General features: G+C 34.3%; 1 protein-coding gene and 1 long non-coding RNA gene across 2 annotated transcripts in view; one reads left to right on the top strand and one right to left on the bottom strand.

The window, feature by feature from the left end:
• The window catches only part of LOC120430087 (beta-1-syntrophin), a 373,089-nt gene that overhangs the window by 288,451 nt on the left and 60,169 nt on the right, over positions 1-24,469 (top strand). The gene's annotated exons all lie outside the window — the stretch shown is intronic.
• On the bottom strand, positions 10,345-10,881 carry LOC120431784 (uncharacterized). Its single transcript, XR_005607955.2, has 2 exons — positions 10,732-10,881; positions 10,345-10,675 (listed from the first exon to the last, which is right to left on the bottom strand). It is a non-coding gene; the product is annotated as an uncharacterized LOC120431784 (long non-coding RNA).

Below are 24,469 nucleotides of genomic sequence, written 5' to 3'. Positions count from 1 at the left end.
AATTTGTAACCCCGGGAAATTGGACGCTCTACCTATTTTTTTAATTTTCCAGCATCAACAGCAGTGATGGTAGAAATTTTGTTCAAACAAAAGAAGGTTTAATGAAAGCTAACTAAGGAGTTTTGTTTAAAGTTAGTGTTTGTCAAAAATTGCCCTTTCAAAATTCACAGATTGATTTTTAAATTTCGAAATAATTTCAGTATATTTTAATTTTAAGCATTTGAAATCGAACCATAAATTTCCGGGGAGATCGCACTGAAAACGCTCATTTATCACAAAATTTCAAGTTTAAGATGCTGTATCTTAGCAAACAGCAGTCTGATCAACAAAGTCTTAAAATTAATGTTTATTTTGTTTGGGAATTTTTCCATCATTTTGAAATTTTGAATTGCCACAACATTCACATTCAAATTCAAAAAATATATCTAAAAAAAATCTTATCTCTGATACCGGGTTTTGAACCCTCCTAAACTCAAGCGCAAAATGCTTTTTTAGTTCTCTGAAATTTATATAAAAAATAATGGAACTTCTTTTTTTTAAATGGAGAAGTTTTATTTCTTGTGACCAGTGTTGCAAATGAGTGATAAAAAAGCTATCAATAGATTATCTCTGCACCAAAAATATCCGAGAGTATAGCGGCCGTCACGATAGCTTGTGAGATCTCTTCTTGTGTCTCATGATTCCCAGCGATGTCATTCTCTCTCTATCACTCTTCCCCTTTTCCTCGACTATGCGCTCTCACCGCTGAGTCTCTCAATCTCTCCGAAAACTGCAATGAGAGAACGCGAGATGGCGATTAGAAGCCGACCACGCATGACGTCCCGTTAAACTGCGTTTGCGAAATTGGTTTTGTGGCGGCTTTTGTGGTTAAACGCTGTTGCGGTAGGATGATCGTGGAAGCGGGAATGAGAGAGAAAAGGAAAATGTCAATCACGAGTGTGTAAACACGAAAACGTGTTCGGCTATGTTCGGCGCTGAGAGTTTCAATGAAGAGAGAAGAGCAGTTATATTTGAGGCATGAATATTCAGGCGGGATAATTGTAGTTGCTGAGAGCTGATATTTTGATATTTTAACAACCCTGCTTGTGACTATTTTATCTGAAATGTCCGAAACATAACCTTAAACTTTGCTGGAGACATAAAATCGATCAGAAAATTCAATCTCAAATAGAGATTTTCAAATATTTCCATGCCCATTTTGCAAATTTGCAAATTACTTTGGAGCTTTGCATGGATAAACTTATGATGCAAAATGGTTTCACATGACATTTAAATACAAAGAAAAGTGTAACTGCGAAAACGTAGTGGGGGCATCGGTAGTCATGCACATTTTTTTTTTTTGATGAGGTGTAATTTCTACTACTCAAATTTATAAGAAAAACTCAGAAAAATATTTTTTAATTTAAAACTAAATTTGCATTTAAATGAAGATTTGCTTACAAGATGATAAATTTTACCGGTTTAGATTTTCTCTTTGCATTTTGTTTTTAGCTTTCTTTTCTTCATAAATATTATTTTTACATCCAGCACTTTTGTCTGATAACTGAGATTTGAAGATATCTAAAAATGAGAATCATGGAATAGCTCTATTTTTTCACTCAACTGTATCTTGTAAAGTCATTAAAAAACATTTATTGTAGGAGGAAATGAGAAACGTATTTTCGCAGGTGAGCAGTTCTCTAGGATTTCGGTCATTCGATTTTTTTTGTATTTTTTAATCCGACTGAAACTTTTTTGGTGCCTTCGGTATGCCCAAAGAAGCCATTTTGCATCATTAGTTTGTCCATATAATTTTCCATACAAATTCGGCAGCTGTCCATACAAAAATGATGTATGAAAATTCAAAAATCTGTATCTTTTGAAGGAATTTTTTGATCGATTTGGTGTCTTCGGCAAAGTTGTAGGTATGGATACGGACTACACTGGAAAAAAATAATACACGGTAAAAAAAATTTGGTGATTTTTTTATTTAACTTTTTATCACTAAAACTTGATTTACAAAAAAACACTATTTTTAATTTTTTTTATTTTTTGATATGTTTTAGAAGGCATAAAATGCCAACTTTTCAGAAATTTCCAGGTTGTGCAAAAAATCACTGACCGAGTTATGAATTTTTTAATCAATACTGATTTTTTCAAAAAATCGAAATTTTGGTCGTAAAAATTTTTCAACTTCATTTTTCGATGTAAAATCAAATTTGCAATCAAAAAGTACATTACTGAAATTTTGATAAAGTGCACCGTTTTCAAGTTATAGCCATATTTAAGTGACTTTTTTGAAAATAGTCGCAGTTTTTCATTTTTTTAAATTAGTGCACATGTTTGCCCAGTTTTGAAAAAAATATTTTTGAAAAGCTGAGAAAATTCTCTATATTTTGCTTATTTGGACTTTGTTGATACGACCTTTAGTTGCTGAGATATTGCAATGCAAAGGTTTAAAAACAGGAAAATTGATGTTTTCTAAGTTTCACCCAAACAACCCACCATTTTCTATCGTCAATATCTCAGCAACTAATGGTCCGATTTTCAATGTTAATATATGAAACATTTGTGAAATTTTCCGATCTCTTCGAAAAAAATATTTTTGGAATTTTCAAATCAAGACTAACATTTCACAAAGGCCAAACATTCAATATTACGCCCTTTTAAAATGTTTGTCTTGATTTGAAAATTCCAAAAATATTTTTTTCGAAAAGATCGGAAAATTTCACAATTGTTTCATATATTAACATTGAAAATCGGACCATTAGTTGCTGAGATATTGACGATAGAAAATGGTGGGTTGATTGGGTGAAACTTAGAAAACATCAATTTTCCTGTTTTTAAACCTTTGCATTGCAATATCTCAGCAACTAAAGGTCGTATCAACATAGTCCGAATAAGCAAAATATAGAGAATTTTCTCAGCTTTTCAAAAATATTTTTTTCAAAACTGGGCAAACATGTGCACTAATTTAAAAAAATGAAAAACTGCGACTATTTTCAAAAAAGTCACTTAAATATGGCTATAACTTGAAAACGGTGCACTTTATCAAAATTTTAGTAAAGTACTTTTTGATTGCAAATTTGATTTTACATCGAAAAATGAAGTTGAAAAATTTTTACGACCAAAATTTCGATTTTTTGAAAAAATCAGTATTGATTAAAAAATTCATAACTCGGTCAGTGATTTTTTGCACAACCTGGAAATTTCTGAAAAGTTGGCATTTTATGTCTTCTAAAACATATCAAAAAATAAAAAAAATTAAAAATAGTGTTTTTTTGTAAATCAAGTTTTAGTGATAAAAAGTTAAATAAAAAAATCACCAAATTTTTTTTTACCGTGTATTATTTTTTCCAGTGTAGTCCGTATCCATACCTACAACTTTGCCGAAGACACCAAATCGATCAAAAAATTCCTTCAAAAGATACAGATTTTTGAATTTTCATACATCATTTTTGTATGGACAGCTGCCGAATTTGTATGGAAAATTATATGGACAAACTAATGATGCAAAATGGCTTCTTTGGGCATACCGAAGGCACCAAAAAAGTTTCAGCCGGATTAAAAAATACAAAAATTAAAATTGAAGAAAAAAGACCGATTTCGTAGAGAATTGCTCAGGTAAAGGATTTTTGAGGTTATTTTTTTTTGATATTTTGCATCAAGATTTCACAAAAATTCAAAATATTTTGAAAATAGCTCATATTTCCATTTATATTTTTATGTTTTTTGAAAAAAATGCTGCTTGATTCTTTGGGACGATTTTGAAGGGAGGGTGGGGGGTGGGGGGGGTTTAGTTGTCCTCTACACTTTTATTTTTAATTACTCAGGAAGCAGTGAACGAAAGAAACTTTTCCTGACAAACGCAATATCAACTAAAATGAAACCAATCTAAAGAGATCGAAAGGGTGACAAAAGGATGAAAAAAGTTTCCCCGTCATCACCCTGACGCCTCACCGAGTTTCACACTCATTTCTCATCATCACCATCGCGCCATCACCGAATCTTCCTCAGCCTCAGCCTGCTGCTTGTGATGATGTTAATGGGACGCCCTGGAAAAGCCCTTAAGATTGCGTTGCGTTTCCGGTTCCGGTCTTTCGAAAGGGACTAAGTTTAACAACGGCAAATCCCGAGGCATTAAACCTGGACTAGGCATTTATACATTAATATATAAATAGAACTTCTCCGAGGTTGATGTCGGGGCGAGTCTCGGATGTCGATAAAGTTTCGGATAATCTTTTTATCTCGGATGGCCAGACCGAGATCCCGGAACGGACCAGTTTTGACAATGGTTTGAACGAAATGAAGGGGATTTGTTTTTTTTTCTCTGTTCTTTTGGCTCGTTCACTTTTTCTCTGGGTGTCACAGCGTGGAAAAGTGGAGAACAATGACACCGGGTGTGGGCTATTTTTGGGGACAAGTTTCATAAATTTTATGGGGTCGGCACGTGGCGTGGCCTTCTTTGTTGGTGTGCTCGCCAGCCATGCTGGCAAAGGTCAAGTGGGAGGAAAATTGAATTTGCGGAGAATTGAGTCAATTTTAAGCTTACTACGATGGGAGTGGAGTCGAAATAAGACGTAGACTAAATTTATCTGAGGAGAGTAATAATTTGATTGTGGGTAATTTTAAATGATTTTATTTTTTTTATAACCAACAATTTTTTTTCTGACCAACACAAATTTAAAAAAGTTCTCTACTTTAATGAAAAGAAGATAATTCTCATGAATAATTAATTTTCGATTTTATCGTCAAAGCACTCCCTTCAAATGGATAAATCATGTAAAGCCCTCCAAATCGTTCCAGAAATTCCCAGCCTCAACCATCTAATCTCACCTCACAACCACTTTACGACGGACTAGTTCCGCAAAATCCCGCGGGCAATTTTTCATAGTCAAAGAGCATTAGCGTCCAATTTCACCCCGGTTTAAGGTTGACTTTTCAAAACGACGACGACGACGACGACGATTCTTCTCCCATTTCACACACCTCACGGTGAAATCCTTGACACAATCGGAACTCAGAACGAGAGGACAATTTCTAATTCCTGACGCCGTTTCTTTTCTGTTCCCGGGAAGGACTTAATTTATTAAAAAGCTCCACCCCCCCACAGAGGGCAAATCAGAAGCGGGGGAAAAAACTACCCGAGGGCAGTTTGGCAGATTGGTCTTCTTTCTGTCTGGTGTCATTTTAAAATGTACCATCACCTCCTTCCCCCTCTTTTTGCTCGGATGACACCTTCCGGGAAAAATGGAATTGGTTGCTCCAGGGATGAGAGATAGAGAGACAGTGCGAGAGTGAGAGGTGAAAGGCAAGATTAAATACCAGCAAGCCGGTGCTGGTGAAAAGCAGCAAAAGCTTCGGGGAAATAAAAAGTGACGGGGAAATTCCTCCGAAGGGTGAAGCGATGCTGGTGGGAGCATTCCTTGGGATTGAGGACTGCACGGAGGGAACTTGTTTTTAAGAAAAAAAAAATATTATAATAATTAATTTTATGATTCAAAATATTTTTTTACAGGTTTTTAATACCTTTTCAAGTAACATTTTTCCTATTTGTCAAGTTTATATCTAAGTAAGATTTTTTTTTTGACACGCAATTCAGAATTTTTGAAAACATGAAGGTTTTAATTTCAGTTTATATTATTCAGAAAAAAAAATCTATGATATACTACACAGAAAACAATCAATTCTTGATATCGTGAATTAGGTTCATGAATGTGAGGACCACGAAGGAATTTAATCATGAGTATGATGCATTTAGATATAAACATGAATATTTTCCTACATGGTTCTCACATTCATGAACTTAATTCACGATTTTGAGAATAGATTTTTTTTTCCGATTTACTAGGCTTTTATGCCAAAGCAAGGATTCAATGAAAAAAGCGTTTTAGTATTTATAGGATTTTTTATTTTGGAGATCACAAAATTTCAAATAAGTTCTTTTTTTATATTGAAAAAATGATTAATTGTTAATGAAATAACAGCATTTGAAAAATTTGTGTGATGGTGATAACCAAAACAAATATATCTTTTTGTCAAATTTTCTATAACATTATTTCAGACTTGGACACTTGGGTGTTCAAAAGAAAAAGCCATATTGCGAAAACCGAAAAATAGTACAAATTGCTCCATATTTCACGTTAAATCAAAGCACTGGGTCCCATCAATAATTCTCTGTATTTGTGATGATATAGGAAGTCGTAATTTTTCATTGGAAATATGTTAATGTTTGAAAAATGAATTTTTTTGGCTAAAATTTTAACTATTTTTTCTCTAAAAACAAGCAAGACAAATTGCTAGCAAAATCAATACCATCTGCTAGGAAATTTTTGGCTCAAAAATGTTGCATTTTAAATAATTTGTGTCATTTCAGTTCCAAGGTACTGTTATATAAGTAACAATAATTTGAAAGTTCCTTATGAAAACTCAATTTGATTATTTATATCACTTTTTCAGCTACTGCCGTCATGTCTATGTTTCAAATCCTTCTTTATTTTATTTATTACATCAATCGATAAGGAAAGTTCAAATTTTTCAGCCAAAAATCTCTTATTACAAAAATTATCATCATATGCAAATACGTAAAAAACATTTTATCATTGGGACTAATGGGTACTTTGAAAAAAAAAACCAAAGTTTGTAATTTCTTGCAAAAATCAAACTTCAGGTGGATTTATCTCAAAAACGGTGCACTTTTCAAAATTACTGTTACCAACTTACTTTTTTAAATTTAAGTCCGGTTTTGCTTCTTTAAAATGACATGTTTTTTTACGAGCGTTTTTTAAGGTTTTCCAAAACTTATTATTTTTAGAAAATTTCCAACCCTGCCCAATATTTTTTACGCAAAAGCTGTTTTTTTTTCAAAAATATTGAAATTCAGAAATTATGGTTTTGCGTAAATATTTATTTGTTTAAAAATGTGTAGTAATGAAATAGGGAAGGTCCATGCAAAGTTGAAAGCAAATCAAAAATAAAACAAATGAAATTAAAAAAGGGTGATTTTTTGTTATCTAAAAAATTATTAGAAGGTTTATGTTCATTAAACTGTAACAAAACGACTTGTCAATCGCTGTGTCAAGTTTTTTTTAATCAGTATGGAAACATAAACTGCTTTAAAGTAAGATTACTTCCCTTGATTTTTTTATGAAGTTTAGCTCATTATGCTAGTGTAGCAACATTTTAATAGAAATAAGGAAATTGATTAAAAAAAAGTTTAAATACATTGAACAATCATTCTCAAATTGATATTCTGCTTTTCTTTTGCTGATTTTCTTAAAATATAAACCACTAAATTTTTAAAATACAACTCTGTATAAAAATAAATATAAAAAAAATCTTTATAAAATAAAAAATTGCAATAATATGATTATTCAAAAAAATATGAAAGTTTATTCCAAAATTAATCTACCAGAAGAATAAGTATGAAACTGAAACTATTTTATCTGCCAGCTAGGATGATCCTTAAATAGTAGTTTATGCAACAAGTTGCAAAAAGGGGATTTTTTCGGCACGAGTCGTACATTTATCCAACGAGGTTCACCGAGTTGGATAAATACGAAGAGTGCTGAAAAAATCAAGTTTTTCAACGAGTTCCATACAACATTTTTTGCAATTCAGAATAACACCCATTGAGTGAAATTTTAAGTCAAATTTTTATGTATTTTGTCAATAAATCGTTTAAATCAAAAAAATGTTGAAAAGTGTTACTTTTCGAAACAAGTGCTGAAAAGTTCAACTTTTCAGCACCCATTTGAGTGCTGAAAAGTAGAACTTTTCAGCATTTATTTTGAAAAGTGTTGCTATTCGATTCTGTTATTTTTGGTACAGGTAGGCTATTTCGTCGTTCAAGAATGACAGGAAAAGTGAGTACTTTCACGACGGAATTGCAAAAAACACTTTTTATAAATTATTTTAAAACTCTTTGCCGAATACACGAAATTTTTGGAAACTTTTGTAACGAAAAATAGTAGTTTTTGCAACACGCTGTAAAAATAAGATTTTACCAAATCAAAACAATAATGAAAAGTGTTTCTATTCGATTCTGTTGTTGTTGGGAAATAATTGTAGACAACTAAAAAAAGTGTTGAAATTTGATTTCAATTTTTTTTAAAAAATCACGTTGTAAAACATAAAATTAAATCAGATTTTTCCAAGGATTAAGCTTTAATGTGATCTTCAAAAATTAAAGAGATATATTAACACAGCTGTAATTTGGTTGGTTGAGTAATATTACTTAAAAAATGTGTAAAAATATGAACCTGATGAAAATCTATCAGAAACTGATAAATATTCACCAATTCCTGATTTAATATAACACATTTTTTACACAAAATCTGTAGACATTACCTGATGAAAATTACCATAATTTTTTTTGTGATGCATTAGGGTGTAATAACAAAATCGATTTTCCAGCACAGCAATTTTTCAGTTCCTTTTGGGGTCCTAAACAACTTCCCAAAGTTTGAGAACGATTGGTTCAGTCCTCACATTGCGCAAAGCGATTCAATTTTCCATATAAATTTGTATGGGAAAAACCATTTTTTTGAATTTTGATATTTAAAAAATCCACGTTTCACGCTGTTCTAAAACCGGATTCATATTCGGATGCTCTGGAAGATGCTCTACAACTTTCCCGAAGAGAGTATGGTGCTAACTTGCTCCTGAAAGAAGATACAGCGTCCTCAAAACTCGTCTAAAACGTGATTTTCGAGCAAAAAACACGTTTTAGACGAGTTTTGAACACGCTGTATCTTTTTATAGGAACAAGTTAGCACCATACTCTCTTCGGGAAAGTTGTAGAGCACATTTCAGAGCAATCAAATATGAATTCGGTTTTAATATAGCGTGAAACGTGGATTTTTTAAATATCAAAATCCAAAAAAATGGGTTTTCCCCATACAAATTTATATGGAAAATTGAATCGCTTTGCGCAAAGTGGGGACTTAACCAATCGTTCTCAAACTTTGGGGAGTTGTTTAGGACCCCAAAAGGAACTGAAAAGTTGCTGTGCTCACTAAATTTGAACAACTTTATTTTTTTCCATACAACCATATTACACCCTAGTGATGCATAGGTGACGTAAACTTCAAATTGAGTATTTATTTATTTTTTTGTTCCACAGCCTAACGTTTTGCCTTCCTCACCTTACTGAGGAAAGGCTATAAAATCACTCGAAAAATGAACTTCTTAATTCGACCTCGTAGACCTACCTTCACGTACACCTATCGACTCAGAATCAAAATCTTAACAAATGTCTGTGCGTGTGTATGTCTGTAAGTCCGTGCACCGAAAAAAATGCACTCGATTATCTCCGGACTGGCTGAACCGATTTGGGCCGTTCTGGTCTCATTTGATCCGTCTTAGGGTCCCACAAGACCTATATTAACTATTATAAAGTTTTGTTAAGTATTTCAAAAGTTATGCTAAAAAAACGATTCTGGCTAAAGTTTGAAAGATTGTAAAAAGGGTGGTTTTTGTAAGAAAACTTGTCTGATCATACATTTTTAGAAAGGTATTTGAAAGACCTTTCTAATGAGCTCAAAACATTGAAGATCTGATTACCCTATCAAAAGTTATGAGCACTTAAGTGTCATTTGTACACATTTCAGAGGCCGGATCTCAAATATTTTGATGAAAAAGTTGTCCGGATCTATCATGCAACCCGTGGATAGTTGGACAATTGAAAGATCTTTCTAATGAGCCCAAAACATTGAAGATCTGATAACCCTATCAAAAGATATGAGCACTTAAGTGTTATTTATACACTTTTTGGAGGCCGGATCTCAGATATTTCGATGAAAGCGATGTCCGGGTCCATTATGTGACCCGTCGTTAGTTAGATAATTGAAATACCTTTCAAATGAGCCTAAAACATCAAAGATCTGACAACCCTATCAAAAGTTATTAGCACTTAAGTGTTATTTATACACTTTTTAAAGGCCGGATCTCAGATATTCCGATGAAAGCAATATCCGAGTGCATCATGCAGTCCATCGTTAAATAGATAATTGAAAGACCTTTTCAATGAGCCTAAAACATCGAAGATCTGACCACCCTATCAAAAGTTATTAGCACTTAAGTGTTATTTATACACCTTTTGGAGGCCGGTTCTTAGATATCTCGATGAAAATTATGTCCGGGCCCATCATGCGACCCGTCTTCAGTTGGATAATTGAAAGACCTTTCAAATGAGACTATAAGATTGAAGATCTGATAATCCTAGCAATAGTATTACGCCGATAAGCCATACAGAGAAACAGTTATCCCAATTTGACCAATGGTTCCGATTTTCCGTTGATCATTTCCTACTAAACAAGTTTTTCAGTCATAGTAAAAATCAATCAAGTTGCTTCAACCAGAAACTAGCGTGCACTTTTCAACTTTATTTGAATAGAAATCTAAAATCACGACTTTCTTTATATTTTTTTCTCGGCATCTTATTATGCATTCATAATTTTCACTTCCTACAATTATGCAAATACAAGCTCCTAAACAGGATCAACATCTTCTGAGAGTCCTCTTGCGGGTTCCTATCGTTCTCGTACAAAAAATGCACCAATCCAGCCTGCGGATGCGGATGTTGTTCCGGCGATGGATGTAGTTCCAAACGGCGAGCTGCTGCTGCTGATCGATGCCATGATTGGAAGGTGCGGCATGAGAGTGGCGTATTGAGCATGACATTTTCTGACCGCCGCTGAAATAAACTCAAATAATTATTTTCTTTCATAATATTAACTACTTTTTGCTTACCTTTGACTCCTAAAATTCATCAGCCGGATGGCCAAACAGTAACTGTTTTTCGATGGTTCACAAATATGATGACAACTGACAGCAAAACAGTTTGGATCGTATTTCCAATTCGTTCACTTTCCGCCCGTTCCTGTGGATCGTATATTTGTTACACTGCACAGTGGTCCGAAACCGAAATCTAGCGTGACAAAATTGATAGCGGCCACACGTTAAGATTTAGAGCTTTGGTGTCTTCGGGACAAATGATCAGGGTCAATAGGGACATCTTTTGGTATGGTGGACATTAGGGTGGTCCAAATTTTAGGGTGGTTCAGAATTTTTATTTTGGCGGGATGACGAGATAGCGCTTTGGTGTCTTCAGAAAAGTTGTAGGGAACACCATTCTGAGCAACTTTGCTGAAGGGCACAAAGCTCTATCTTCAAACGGGAAGTTTCTAGAGCCATTTTTGTAATTTAGGTTTGGGTGTTTATGAAAAAATGAGTTTTTTGAATTTATCAACTCAGGCTTATGTCGTAGTGAGTTGGTGTCTTCTAGACATTTGAAAAGCTTATCAAAACACACATTTATCTTCCAAGAGAGCGAAAATCGGACCTTTTAAACGAAAGTTATAGCCAAAATACGACAAAAAAGACGCCATTTTGAAATGTGAATAACTCGAAAAGGTGGTGGAGTTTGACCTCGCTCTTAGAAGCATCTGAAAGTACACATTCTAGAGTATATTTGCTGAAAATATCTCGGAGGTCTTTTTTGTTTAACTCATTTAATCTTAATTAGAAAATGAGCATTTTTAAATCGTTTTTTGCCCATAACTTTTGATAGAATTGGCCAAAATTCGTTTTTCAAGAACGAAAATGTTCATTTTGACAAGCTCTACAATTGTCTAGAAGGGCTCAAAAATGTGCAAAATGATCTAGTGGTTGTAAAAGAAGAAACAAGTTTTTACTGAAATATTTCAGGAATAAATTTAATTATTTTGTTGATTCCTGAAATATTTCAGTAAAAACTTGTTTCTTCTTTTACAACCACTAGATCATTTTGTACATTTTTGAACCCTTCTAGACAATTGTAGAGCTTGTTAAAATGAACATTTTCGTTCTTGAAAAACGAATTTTGGCCAATTCTATCAAAAGTTATGGGCAAAAAACGATTTAAAAATGCTCATTTTCAAATTAAGATTAAATGAGTTAAACAAAAAAGACCTCCGAGATATTTTCAGCAAATGTACTCTAGAATGTGTACTTTCAGATGCTTCTAAGAGCGAGGTCAAACTCCACCACCTTTTCGAGTTATTCACATTTCAAAATGGCGTCTTTTTCGTCGTATTTTGGCTATAACTTTCGTTTAAAAGGTCCGATTTTCGCTCTCTTGGAAGATAAATGTGTGTTTTGATAAGCTCTTCAAATGTCTAGAAGACGCCAACTCGCTACGACATAAGCCTGAGTTGATAAATTCAAAAAACTCATTTTTTCATAAACACCCAAACCTAAATTACAAAAATGGCTCTAGAAACTTCCCGTTTGAAGATAGAGCTTTGTGCCCTTCAGCAAAGTTGCTCAGAATGGTGTTCCCTACAACTTTTCTGAAGACACCAAAGCGCTATCTCGTCATCCCGCCAAAATAAAAATTCTGAACCACCCTAAAATTTGGACCACCCTAATGTCCACCATACCAAAAGATGTCCCTATTGACCCTGATCATTTGTCCCGAAGACACCAAAGCTCTAAATCTTAACGTGTGGCCGCTATCAATTTTGTCACGCTAGATTCCGGTTTCGGACCACTGTGCACTGTTAAACGAAAGATCATTTCTTTGAAAAATGATTTATACATAATCTTACTCATTATTGGGTAACTATTGAGTTACGTAATAAAATAATTAATTTGTTATTTGTAATTTGTGCGTTTATTTACAACGTTAACCTGTTAGTTTACATCATGAAAGTAAATTTAATGAGGGTTGTACAGATTTTTTTGTTTCGTCAGAAATGAAAAAAAAAATCGTGGAATAAATGAAATTAGTGATGAGAAATTGGTGTACATTACGCTTGTTAACTGTAATGTTCAGTGTGAAGAGTGTGAGTTCGTCCCTTTTTAGTTTGACTATCCAGCTTTTTAAGCGAACATGGCGTTCGAATGGTGAACGCCCGAAATGTCAAAATCACGGAGTGGTACCAACATTACGAAAAAAGTGTGCCATGGCATGACAGCCACATTTTTTTTTCTAGTGTTGGTGCCCTTGCGCGATTTTGACATTTCGGACGTTCAACATTCGAACGCCATCTTCGCTTAAAAACCTGGATATATACAAACAAAAAAAGTTATTTAATTGGGTACACACAAAGAAAAAATACTCTAATTTTAAAAGATCGCTCGCTGGATTAAAAATTCACGTTGGTGAATGTTAGTAGAAAGTTCAAACATTTTGCCTTCCTCACCTCAATGAGGAACCTACCTTTACGTATACCTATCGACTCAGAATCAAAATCTGAACAAATGTCTGTGCGTGTGTATGTCTGTAAGTCCGTGCACCGAAAACTATGCACACGATTATCTCCGGACTGGCTGAACCGATTTGGACCGTTTTGGTCTCATTCGATTTGATTCGATTCCTTGGGGTCCCACAAGACCCTAGTTAATATTATGAAGTTTAGAAATGTACTTCAAAAGTTATGCTTAAAAAACGATTTTGACTAAAATCCGGAAGATTGTAAACAGGTGGTTTTCGTAAGAATGCTATACATTCTTAGAAAGGTAGGTATTAAAAAGACAACCCTATCAAAAGTTATAATCACTTAAGTGTTATTTATACACTTTTTAGAGGCCGGAACTCGCATATTTTGATGAAAACGTGCGAAACCATGCGACCTATCGTTGGATTGGTAATCAAGAGATCTTGCCAAAGAGTCCAAAAGATTGATAATCTGACAACCCTATCAAAAGTTATAAGTACTTTAGTGTTTTTAATACAGTTTTTTTAGGCCGGATCTCAGATATTTTGATAAAAATAAGTGTTATTGATATTCTTTTTTGAGGCTGTGTAGTGTATTCACTTTATGAATGTGAGGAAGGCACCAACCACCTGAAGGTGGATTAAGTAACGTTTTTAAATTTGAAATTTGTTTGATAAATTGGCGTTACAAAAAAAAAACGATAGGATATTTGTTGAATTTGAAGATATAAAAATGTATGCAATATTAATGCATAATTCATGTCTAGCGTTTTCTGATCCAGAATCACTTCTAAAGAATATTTTGAATAAGTTTATTATTTTTAATGACCAACTTGGGAAATTATTTATTTTTTGATGATTATTTTTGTTCGGTTTTCTTTTTAATAATGAAAATTTTTATCTATATATATATATAAAAAAAACGACGGTTTTGTTCGAACGCGAATCAGTTTAATACGCAGCGTCGGATCGAGGTGCTCTTTGTTGCATTGGGTTCGTATAAGCTCAAGGAAGGTTTATACCAAGGGTCCTGATTGCTCAAAATCAACCACTCCATTCGCGAGCACAAATAGCAGGCGACGCGATACTGCCCTGATGAATTTGTACCGTTTGTCACTCTATCACCATTCGCTCCCGAACACTCTCTTTTCTACTCTTCTCTCTCTCTGATCGGCTCAGTCTCCGGACGGTTCAGATAGGCCGATCGTCTCCGATCACTCTGAACTGAAAACATTTTTTCTCTGATGCGCTGCGTTAAAATCAATGTTACCAATTAAATTGTGCATTTATTTTGATTTCATAACATTATAGACACCATTCAAAGAAACTTCCACCAAGAAAAAATCAAATTGATGGCAAACTGAGAGCGTGAAGACAAAAAGACTTCCGCGCTGGCATTTTGTGAGAGTGGCTCTTCGCTGAGCATGGTAGTGTGTGAGTGTCGTCGAGCGACGGAGTAGGAAACAATTTTCACGATGTATTTTTGGAGTTTTTTTTGAAAAGGTCCAATAAACCAAATTTCCAGTTTTTGCTCTTTGGGTGTTTTTGAAACCGCCTTGAGTCAGGGGTATTAAAAACACCCAAAATGCAAAAACTGAAATTTTGGTTTATTGGACCTTTTCAAAAAAAACTCCAGATTTGTTCGCTGAGTGAACAGTTCGGGCCACTCGCTGGCTGCTTGCGAGACTCATTCGCTCATGAATGCTAGCGGGTTGGAATAGGCGACGAATTGATAGGTGATGAGTGAGTGGTTTCTGATCATTGAACCGAAAATCAGGACCCTTGGTTTATACGCTAACTAATTGACACTTTATCCACTCTGAAATCGATTCCGGAGCATCGGCAAATTGTATGGAGAAAGTTACTTAAAATCATATTTTGATCTCAGTGATTGTAGATAGGCCATAAGGCTTGTTTTATTACAAATAAGTTTCTAAATAGCGTAATAAATAACCAAAAGGATCAATTATTATTATTTTATTTTTTTTCAGTTGCTATTGAAATTATGGTACATATATTGCTATATTTCCGTTAAAAAGCATTACACAAATAAAAAATCCTTCAAATTTCTCTCCGTGCCCTACTCTCCTCACTGCACGTGGTGCCGTTGAAATCGTGGGAGTAATTTTCTACATTTCTGTCATGTTTGATCAGTGTGCGACGCGCGGTGGACTTTCTGGCGGTGTGGGAGTCGGCACAAGGGAATCGGAAAATCTCCCAGACTAAGCTCCTTTTGTCTCGCTGGCTCCGGGGGTGGCTTAGCCCTGGGTCTGGTGAGCAGGAACAGGAGGAAAAGTGTGTAATTACATGTTGATCTAGTGTGTGGGAGCAGGAGCAGAATGAGTTGGAAACGACGCAGTCGAGCAAATTGTCCGCTAGATTGCATACATTCAGGGGCTGTGGGGATAAGATGATTCAATCAAGTGGGAGAGATTTTCCGAACGATCGTCCTTAAGAGAATAGAAAATTGCTACTAGGGGGAGATGGAGGGATAGTTACAATTTTCCAGAAGAATGAGAAAATTGTTCCCATTTTCCACCGCCAACGGCAATGGCAGCATCCGGTGAACCATTCAACACTCATCTAACAATGAGGCAAGAAACACCCTTGGATAAAATGAGGAAAAAAAGCATCCTCCGGGAAACGAACAAAACAGTCCCGTTCCTTTCCTCCCATCAAATTTCAAGCTTAATTATGCCAGGAGTAAAATTAAAATGTCATGAAAATAAAACGAAATTCTCACTAATTATAAGTAATTGAATTATGAAGATGTGTCCTGCGAATCGTCATCGTCCTCTCGTGGTGATGTCCTTTTTGCCAGGGTTTTTTTCCTTTGTGGCGGCGCCTTTTTTCCGGTTTGTCCTTGATTATGTCGTTGTTTCAAGCTTCGTTGCTGGTGGCAGTCTGGGCGGTGGAAGAAGAAAATGGTTTGAGAAATTAGCAATTCAAATTGGTACGACGACTTTTTGCTGCTAAATATGATAGGGGTGACAAAGACATAGCAGCAGAATGATGAGGTAGAAAAGAAACACACCCAGAACATAGTCGGGTGCTTTAATTAAGATGTTGAGTTGGCGATAACTGTGTGATAAAATTTTGCTTGGTTTTAGTTTTAGTTTGGTATTAATGAGATGCTAGAAACAAAGCTTGACTTATTAATATTAGCAATGTGCAGTACAAAATACCTAAAAGCAATACCAAAAAAACTGAATCAAGTGAAATTTTAGAAAAATTGTCCTGATTATTGGTTCAAATTTTATTTGATATTTTTCCGTTTTAATGAGATTACGATTTGAAAACTGAATCATTTCACTTGATTCATAAAAATTGTCTTGATTATTGATTTTTTTAAATTTAAACAGATATTTGAATTTGATATTTTTTATTGTGGTTTGAACTAGCGTATTTTTTAGAAAATGAATCTTAAGTTATATGAATAAGTGTAATGTTTTTTTTTTTCATGAATTTATATAGCTACATAATGTTGCTTTAAAAAAAAATACTTTTTATCCAGGCATTGAATTACTGGGCATGGAAAAACCATTGATGATATCAAATATAATTTGCACTTATCAACGAAAAACAAGGATTGAAATTTTCAATAACATTATTCTCCAAGTCTATCTGAAAAGTTTTCAGAGAGACTTGGAGAATAATGTTATTGAGAATTTCAATCCTTGTTTTATCATATTTAATTACAAAGTCAAGCACACAAAAAGAACAAAAATGCATTTTTGTTAATTCTATTGTTTTTGCCTTCCTCACCTTACTGAGGAAAGGCTATAAAATCACTCGGAAAATGAACTTCTTAATTCGACCTTGTAGACCCACCTTCACGTATACCTATCGACTCAGAATCATGTTCTGAGCAAATGTCTGTGTGGATGTGTGTAGGTGGGTGGACAAAAAAATTGTCACTCGATTATCTCCGGACTGGATGAACGGATTTTGACCGTAGTAGTCTCATTCGATCCGTCTTGGGGTCCCATAGGTCTCTATTTAAAATCAGCAAGTTTAGTTAAGTACTTCAAAAGTTATGCTAAAAAAACGATTTTGGCGTATGTCCGGAAGATTGTAAAAAGGGTGGTTTTTGCAAGAAACCCTATCATGTTATACATTTTCAGAAAGGTATTAAAAAGACCTTTCCAATGAGCCCAAAACATTGAAGATCTGACAACCCTATCAAAAGTTATTAGCACTTAAGTGTTATTTATACACTTTTTGGAGGCCGGATCTCAGATATTTCAATGATAATGATGTCCGGGTCCATCATGCAACCCATCGTTAGTTAGATAATTGAAAGACCTTTCAAATGGGCCTAAAACATCAAGGATCTGACAACCCTATCAAAAGTTATTGGCACTTAAGTGTTATTTATACACTTTTTGGAGGCCGGATCTCAAATATTTTAGTAAAAATGATGTCCGGGTCCATCATGCAACCTGTCGTTAGTTAGATAATCAAAAGACCTTTCAAATGAGCCTAAAACATCAAGGATCTGACAACCCTATCAAAAGTTTTTAGCACTTAACTGTTATTTATACACTTTTTGGAAGCCGGATCTCAGATATTTCTGTAAAAATGATGTCCGGGTTCATCATGCGACCTGTCGTTAATTAGATAATCGAAAGACCTTTCAAATGAGTCTAAAACATCAAGGATCTGACAACCCTATCAAAAGTTATTGGCACTTAAGTGATATTTATACACTTTTTGGAGGCCGGATCTCAGATATTTCAGTAAAAATGATGTCCGGGTCCATCATGCGACCTGTCGTTAGTTAGATAATCGAAAGACCTTTCAAATGAGTCTAAAACATCAAGGATCTGACAACCCTATCAAAAGTTATTGGCACTTAAGTGATATTTATACACTTTTTGGAGGCCGGATCTCAGATATTTCAGTAAAAATGATGTCCGGGTCCATCATGCGACCTGTCGTTAGTTAGACAATCGAAATACCTTTCAAATGAGCCTAATACATCGAGGATCTGCCACCCCTTTCAAAAGTTATTAGCACTTAAGTGTTATTTATACACATTTTAGAGGTCGGATTTCAGATATGGTGATAAAAATATTGTTTGAATCTTCCACGCGAACTATCGTTGGAATGGTTTTTTTTGCCGATGAGCCAGAAAAATTGAAGGTCTGCGAACCCTATCAAAAGAAATTAGTAATAAAGTTGATTTGTAAAACATGCATGTTAAGGGAATGTTGCTATTTTTACTGAATGTATTGACTTTATGAATGTGAGGAAGGCACCAACCACCTAAAGGTGGATTAAGTAACGTTTTTTTTTAATACAAATGGTTCCGAGGTAAATTTCATTTTAAATTGATTGACCATTTTTTCGATTAAACTGCAAAAACCTGTGAAATAATCGATGTTAAAATTCATAACAAAGGTTACAAAATCACATAATGTAAAAAAAACCTAAAAGACAATTAACTGTTAACTCATTCTATTAAATAAAAAAATTGATGAATACCATCCGAAGCAGTTATATTGGGAAGAAGGGTGAGATTAAACCATTATATAAACATTTTTTTTTATATTGCTCAATTCCTCCTCCCAGGCTCAATGCAACCGCTGCCTGCGGTGAAATTTTTACATAATTTTTAACACCCAAACTCCCAAGCTCGAGAAAGAGAAGGACTTTCCATAAAAGTTTGCCCTTTTTTCTCGAGCTTGGGAATTTGGGTGTTAACAGTCAAATTTTCAACAATTAATTTAATGGAAAAAAAGTATTTTTTACAAATTTGAGTAATTGGTGAAGACTAATTTTGATGTTTTGAAATTCATGAAAAATGTGAAGTTTGTTGAGAAAAAATACGATGGTCAGTGCAAATTTCAGAATATCGGGTATTATTATTTTTATGTTGTGATAACGAATGATAAAAAGATGAAAATTTCATTTAATCATTTAATGATGAAATTTGAATGATTTAAATACTAGAAAATGTTGTTATTTTTTTTTTTAGTTGTTGAATATCATGAAAATTTAAACAAAATTTGACATTAAGAGCGAGTTTTTCACCGATGTGAAACAGGTCGTATCGAGGTGCTCCGATTTGGATGAAACTTTCAGCGTTTGTTTGTCTATGCATGAGATGAACTCATGCTTAATATGAGCCCTCTACGACAAAGGGAAGTGGGGTAAAACGGGCATTGAAGTTTGAGGTCCAAAACAGATCAGTAGTGCGGTGCCTGTGTGGACGCGCAGTCCTGTTTTTTCGTGTTATTTTCCGTCTCTTTTATGTCGCTGTTCGAGTGCATGGGGTGATTGGTCATTATAATTAAATAATGGCATCAGTAGTGCGGTGCCTGTGTGGACGCGCAGTCCTGTTTTTTTTTCGTGTTATTTTCCGTCTCTTTTGTGTCGCTATTTGTGTTCATGGGGTGATTGGATTTCTTCTTCTTCTTTTTTCATTTATTTTTTGTTCGCGCGTTCGTTGGCCGATGAATTTTATTTTTGTTCTCTTTATATAGTTTTCGATAGAAACGATCCGATTTTTTTTTTAGACAAGCAAGTCGTATTGCTGGATTAAGTCCTTTCCATTTCATCGAGGATCGGAAGGCACGTCGACGGATATGTTTTAAGGCTTATGATATGAAATAATTTTAATGAATGAAGCCCTTCCTACATCACCGTTGATCGGAAGGCACGCCGACGGAGAATTTCTGGAGAATCGCGGTCGAATTAATACTATATTTAAATCCCTAGATAGGTATCGAAAAAAGTGCAGTGCTTCTTGGGACGCGCAGTCCTTTTTTTTCTCTCTTTTGTGTCGCTCTTTGTGTGCATGAGGTGATTGGGCATAATAATTGAATAATGCCATCAAAAGTGCGGTGCTTCGGTGGACGCGTAGTCCTGTTTTTTTCGTGATAATTTTCGTCTCTTTTGTGTTGCTATTTGTGTGCATGGGGTGATTAGTTTTATGTGAGTAGGTTTTTTATGTTATTATTATTTTTTTTTTTCTTTCTCTTTATTTCCTCAGTTTGATTTGCGATTCCTTTCCGTCGGGTCGTGTTTTTTTTTTTTCGCGATCGTCGTCGGTGTGTTTTTCGTTTTTTTTTCGCGTGCGTGTATGTGTGTAAAGGTGCGGCTGGCTCTGGTTGTCATCGATGACAATTGAGTCAGTCTGATTTGCGATGCCTTTCGGTCGGGTCGCAGGTTTTTTTTTCGCATTCGTCGTCGGTGTGCAATAACAACAAAACCTTATCATACCATTTCAGCTCGATAAACATCGTAACTCGTCGTTCGCTTCGTTAATCAGTACCCCACTAAACATGAATCATGTAAAACTCTTAAAAACATCTCAATTAAAAAGTCAGACTGTTAAATCCTTCATCATTTAATTACAAATATTTTTGGTTCTATCTTTCCACAGCCGGCTGTCTAAGATTAAACCATTTCAATTAAAAGTTAACAGCCGATAAACGGGAAATGTCTCATCCGCAGCATCCGATTGCTTGCCTTGAGAATGAAACATAATACCTTCAACAAACACTATGATTTTGGGTCGCATCATCATCTTCTATGATGAATCCTGACCAAACACCCTATCCTACTAACAAATTTTCAGGTTCCTGGCGCTTGTGGGGTGTAAGCACAGAGTAAATCAGCTGCCCTAGTAGCAACCTGCGCTAACTAACATTCCCGTCCCTTAAAATCGAGATCTACAAACTGACATGGCGGGCGCCGTTGGTGGCCAATGACTGTTACCTATTCGCAACTGATCTAGCTTTAGCAATCATGGTGTTTTATCTTTTCAGCGCATTCATACATGCTGTTGATAAGGGAATCACCACTAGATCGTCGAAGCATATAATCAGTAGTGCTGAAAGGATATTACGGTTCTGTTCAGCAACGGAGGGGCAACCATGGGTGATCTCTCATGCTCATGCTCATGCTCATTGAAGTTTGAGGTCCAAAACACATGAAAAATCTTAAAATTGCTCGCATTTCCGTAAAACTTCATCAATTCCAACTCTCTTAGATGCATTCGAAAGGTCTCTTGAAGCCCTTCAAAATGTGCTATAGACATCCAGGATTGGTTTGACTTTTTCTCATAGCTTTTGCAAATTACTGTTAAAAATTGATTTTTTTAAAACCTTAATAACTTTTGGCAACAGCCTCCAACACCCATACTCCCATAGGTCAAAAGCTAGGGAATTTCATGGACTATAAGCCTACGGTATTAACTTTTTGGCCAATCGCAGTTTTTCTCATAGTTTTTCGATTTTTCTAGAACAAACATTTTACAACGTTAGTTTTTGCCCTGTAGGCCAAGAAGACGGCACTTTTTGGTCTCAATTTTGTCATATTCGGAATTCTCGGTCAATTTCACGTAAGTTAGAAGTATTGAAGTTGTAATTTTGATTTAAAAAATAATTAAATAAAACATTTTTGAAAAAAGAAATAGATCTTATTTACCCTATGATCAATACGTCAAATGCTGTATCAAGTAGGCGAAAACTTGTTTACCCCTAATCCGACAAAATTCTAAATAATATTTAAATTAATTCTAAATGGCATTTTTTCCAATCAAATTCAAAATTCCAACACCTCAATCTAATGTAAAATTTTCTGAGGATTCCGAATATGTCAAAATTGAGACCAAAAAGTGCCGCTATGGAGGCCTACAGAGCAAAAACTAACGTTGTAAAATGTTTGTTCTAGAAAAATCGAAAAACTATGAGAAAAACTGCGATTGGCCAAAAAGTTAATACCGTAGGCTTATAGTCCATGAAATTCCCTAACTTTTGACCTATGGGAGTATGGGTGTTGGAGGCTGTTGCCAAAAGTTATTAAGGTTTAAAAAAAAAACAATTTTTAACAGTAATTTGCAAAAGCTATGAGAAAAAGTCAAACCAATCCTGGATGTCTATAGCACATTTTGAAGGGCTTCAAAAGACCTTTCGAATGCATCTAAGAGAGTTGGAATTGATGAAGTTTTACGGAAATGCGAGCAATTTTAAGAATTTTCATGTGTTTTGGACCTCAAACTTCAATGCCCGTTTTACCCCACTTCCCTTTGTCAAAGAGGGCTCATATTTGGCATGAGTTCATCTCATGCATAGACAAACAAACGCTGAAAGTTTCATCCAAATTGGAGCAACTCGATACGACCTCTAGAACAAACCGAGCAGAATCTACAAATACTGCCTCTTAAAAGAAATCACGGATATTTTATTGAAATTTCAGTATTTTTGCAAATACTACATTGAATACTTTCCTAAAAAGGTAAAAGTCTGAGGTAAAAATTATATTTCTTTCCAATTTTTTTTTTTGTTTATTTGTTGCAATGTATATTTCCTAAACAAAATTTAAAAGTCCATTTGGGAAACTCGATAAGCTGGCGATTCAAATGATATTTTGAAAGTGAAGAATATTCTGTTGTATTTTCCAGGTAGCCTTTTTTTATTTTAGTGAATTGTACAACAAACTTTGGTGTTTTGAAAAATCATGCAAATCAGCACTTTAAAAATTAATGCATTTTGTGTATAACAAAAATTTGTTCAACGAAACTTTTGTAATTGTCCCAATTAACCCCCCCCCCCCTGTCCTTGGCCAGAAGCAAGGGACATAAACTTTGAAAAATATTCAAAAAATATAAAAATCTTATGATTTGCCATTCAAATGCCTCAAAAATAGTACTGTAACAGTTTATCAAAAAGATTACATAAGCACTTTTTGATTCCAAATACATTTTAACTACTCGAAATTATTTTTGGAAGCTTTTTAGGGTAAATTTTTGATATCTTTAAAAGTTTCTATGTTTTTGATAATTTATAACTTGGTGAACACGGCCGTATTTTTGTTATTAGTGACAGCATATCGAAAAATGAAAAAAAAAAATAGCTGGTCAAGATCGTGAGAGGCCGATCGAAATATTGTTTAAGCACCATTATAGTTATTTTTTTTTTGAAAATGTCTGAAATTTTATGAAGGTGGAAGACAAATGAACTGAAAACATTTAAATTTAAAAAACGTTTACTGCAATGAATCATATTCAGCTGTTTTGGAATCGTTTAAAAATATTTCAAAAAATTGCAAATATCAATTTTTTGTCTCGAAAAAATAAATATCTTTGATATTTATTTTATTTATTTTGAAAACTAATGAATGCAAAACAACTGGACTGGTGTAAAATGCATTTAAAAGCACTTTTTGCATTCAAATGTTAAATTTAGCTTTGATGTATAAAAAAAAGTTAATTTTTTTAATATGGTGTTTACCAAATATCATTTAAGGCAGTTTATGTATTCTAAACCTTGAATTATATATATTTTTTTTGTAGGGTTTTCAAGAAAAAAATAAGACAATTTTGTCAATCTATAAATACCGTCAGTGGGGTGACATTGGGTCCGGGGGTGAGATTGGGACAAAGTGATTTTATACGGATTTTACCATTTCTCAATGAAACTAAATTTTGTTTAAGGTGAAGCCGTTGATCATTTTCGAAGAAAATTGATCATCACTCTAAAATGCTCTGTATTGAATTAAATTCAACGAATTTCTGCACCAAAATGAATCAGCATGTGCCGGTTGTTGCCTTCTTGAAGCCACTGAAAGAACTTTTGATCTAAATCAAATGTGTTTCAAAATTTACATAATTTTGTGGTACAATCATTGACGTCCTAGTTCGCAATCATTGATTAATGATAATTTCCATAACTTTGCAAGGAATGGGATAATTATTAACAAAAGGAATCAGCATGAGTAGGGCACTATTCTAAACAACTTGTAGAAAGAATTTTGTCAAAATATTGATAGCGACGCAAAATTTATATCTTTGGAAGAAAAATCATGTCAATGATGACTTAACTGTAAAAATCTCGTTCTTAGAACAAATCGTGTCATTTTGGCAGCTGTCTTAAGTGGAGGTATGTTTTTGGCCAAAAATGACCTCTCAAAAAATTAACTTTTTAATATTTTTGTTGGAATTGCTCGAAAAGTACCCAAATGTTTGAAAATCTCTACTTCAAACGTGGCAGCATGTCAATATGATTCCCTCGAACGGGGACAAGAAGATTGTTGGATGGCTTGTGTTTACCATTTCTTTTGCTTTTTGAACATTATTTTAGTTTCATTTGACCCAATGTTACCCCTTCTAAGGGGTGAGAGTCATTTTTCAAACGATTGCCATTTAAGGTAGAATCCATCAAATTCTCCCATATTTTGGAAAAATATTAGTAAAATATCTATGAACAATTCTACGGTAAAAGATTACAAAACAAGTAAACCTATTTTTTTGTTACTAAATTTCCCTCTCTCCCCCTCTTC

Source organism: Culex pipiens, chromosome 2 (assembly GCF_016801865.2).
Source record: "Culex pipiens pallens isolate TS chromosome 2, TS_CPP_V2, whole genome shotgun sequence".
Lineage (NCBI taxonomy): Eukaryota > Metazoa > Arthropoda > Insecta > Diptera > Culicidae > Culex > Culex pipiens.
Note: the sequence above shows the minus strand (reverse complement) of the source record. Positions and strands in the feature narration are given on the sequence as shown.